Below are 2,565 nucleotides of genomic sequence, written 5' to 3'. Positions count from 1 at the left end.
GCCTGCAGGAGAATTTCCAGTACAGAGACTGGGGAGACTGGACTGTGGGGAGATCTTGCTTCTTCTTCCAAACAGGAACTATTGGGGACAAATGGTTTCCTTGTTCGTGAATTGATGTACTTGCTCTGTATAGGGAAAATAATATTGAAGGACCATTTTCTTTTCCACCTTCAGAAAATGGGCTATTGAACCTCTGGTGATCGAGTGTGTCCCTCGGAGAAACTTTGTGTGTCGTGGGTTCAATGTTTTTGAGTACACAGTGAGACATGTTGTAATCACTAAAGAATAAATTGCATTTATGCAAGACTAAAGTCTGGTGCTGGACTATGGGTGCACTGGTGGTTCTGGGAGATATAAAGACCCTACTGTGGGGGAAAAGGAGTCTTAAATGCTACAGAGATCATTTTTAAAAGCAGTTTCTTTATTTAGGGTTCGCCATCTTTAACATATGCATATCAAAATCCAACATGTTACAATAAATGTAACAGTTTTAGCCATTTTAAAATCCACATTCTTTTTATTGTAAACGAACAAGTAAGGGTTTATTCCATGCTGAAAAGACAAAAAAAGAAACATAACATTTGTGGAGCCTTCTTCAGGTGTCTGTGGAAGGTGTTTCAGGCTCCACAGCCAAAACGTTGTTTCTCTTCTTCTCTTTTCAGCATGGAATAAATCCTTACTTGTTCCTTTGTAGCTTACAAATGCTGACGCAGCCCCTACTTGAACCAGTTTTTATTGTAAATATGTAAATTACATACATATTGTAACCATAAATGACATAATGACATAAATGACATAAATATTGTTTAACCCAGTGAGTGTTCATTATTTCTCTTTCCACCATAACTGTCCCAGAAAACAAAGAACTCATGTACCTCTAATCATATCAACTGTTTGGGTATATTTGTCTATATATAATCTGCTTGGTCATTGTCTGCTATTCCCTTTTTTGTAACCCCCCATTTGTAATATTATTTTGGTGAGAAGTAAATCTAATGTTTAGCTCTAGTTAGAGATTTGTCCACTTTCTATCACTTTCATTGTTTAACTTGAAAAAAGGTTTTTGTTTATTGTAAATTTAAAACAGTAAAGTAATGCAACTCTTGATACAAGTAATGCACTCTGATACACTCATATTTTCATATTCTGTATCAGAACATTAAGAACAATAACTGTACTTTTGTTACAGATTACTTTTTAAATTTAATATAAGAATACATTTCATAAATGATATACAAACCCAGCTCAGTTCAGTGGAGAAGAAGCAGCTCTGCAGCTGCTCTCAGTCCTCTGTAGTTCCTGTTGATGAGCCCGAGCAGCTCCTGTAGAGCTGAGAGAGGTTTTTGCACAGACGTGTATCACTGTGTGAAAGGGAAGCTTACACCCTGCTGACATTAATAATCTCCTGCATCTTCAGCCTGGACTCCTGTGATGGTTAGTTTATACTGTGACCCAGACCCACTGCCACTGAAACGGTTAGGAATCCCAGACTGATGGTTGGAGGTATAATATATCAGGAGCTGTGGAGCCTGGCCAGGTTTCTGCAGGTACCAGTTGAGATAGTTGCTAACAGACTGACTAGTTGTAGAGCTGATCAAGACAGAGCTTCCTGGGAGAACAGACTGAGCTGGAGACTGAACAATCAGAACAATCTGTCCACTGGACTCTGAAAGTGAGATGGTAACAAAAAGAATTGTTAATACTTGCTTGTTATACAGTAAACATTTGTGTATGAACTTGTCTCAGAAAACACATGTGCTACATTTACACTGAGGAATTAAAACTTACCTTTTGTACTTATGACACATGTTAATATTAAGTCTAAGACAAAGACTTTAATCCTCACCTTGAGCAAAGAGCACCAGTGTCCCCAGCAGTAGAATCAGTGGCATCATTGTCCTGTGTGAGTCAGTGACTCTGAAAGGGCTGATCAGTGACTGATCCACACTGTGAGTCTTAAAGTGCTTGGAGCAGTAAGGCGGCACAGGTATGCAAATCTCCTTCCTGTTTACAAATCATGTCACAGACAGTTAGATGAAATCTGAGCTGTGAAAACAGTTGGAGCTTGTTTGGGTTTTGTGTTGGTTTTCCTCTTTTCTTCTGCAGTCAAAGAGATATGGCTTGCTGTCACTTGGCTGTGTTATGGCCATGAGCTGATTTGGCCACCTGGTAATTGAGAAAACCTGAAGAATGTTTTGGGAAATTCTTCAGCAGAAGAGCGGGAAATGGTCTTGCTCAATGTCAGTATTTACTGAGCTCAGTGTTGGGACACTCCTGCAGGGCAGACAACCTGCTGACATTTCTTACTGTTTACGCTTACTAGAATAAGATAAAACTGCCTAAAGTAAATAGATTACACCCTGTGGTTACATTTCTCTAAGTCTGGATGCCATAAAATGAATGGGAACCTATTTTCCTATTCTAAAATGCACCAACTAATCAAGAAAGGCTGTTTTTAACCAAGGGATTCCTCACTCAGGAAATCATAGTTCGCTCTTGGCAAGGTACAAATACTCAGCTCCAATCTGGTCTTTATGGATTACCTGGACAAGGACCTCTTACCTG

The 2,565-nt window shown here is 39.1% G+C and overlaps 1 long non-coding RNA gene across 1 annotated transcript; it reads right to left on the bottom strand.

Annotated features, from left to right (window-relative positions):
- Positions 1-417: 417 nt before the first annotated feature.
- LOC138224035 (uncharacterized) lies at positions 418-2,121 on the bottom strand. The gene is made up of 3 exons (XR_011182389.1): positions 1,847-2,121; positions 1,241-1,666; positions 418-552 (listed from the first exon to the last, which is right to left on the bottom strand). It is a non-coding gene; the product is annotated as an uncharacterized lncRNA (long non-coding RNA).
- Positions 2,122-2,565: the final 444 nt, after the last annotated feature.

Source organism: Lepisosteus oculatus, chromosome 18 (assembly GCF_040954835.1).
Source record: "Lepisosteus oculatus isolate fLepOcu1 chromosome 18, fLepOcu1.hap2, whole genome shotgun sequence".
NCBI classification, from domain to species: domain Eukaryota; kingdom Metazoa; phylum Chordata; class Actinopteri; order Semionotiformes; family Lepisosteidae; genus Lepisosteus; species Lepisosteus oculatus.
The sequence above is the reverse complement of the archived record's forward strand: the minus strand, read 5'-3'. Positions and strand labels throughout refer to the sequence as shown.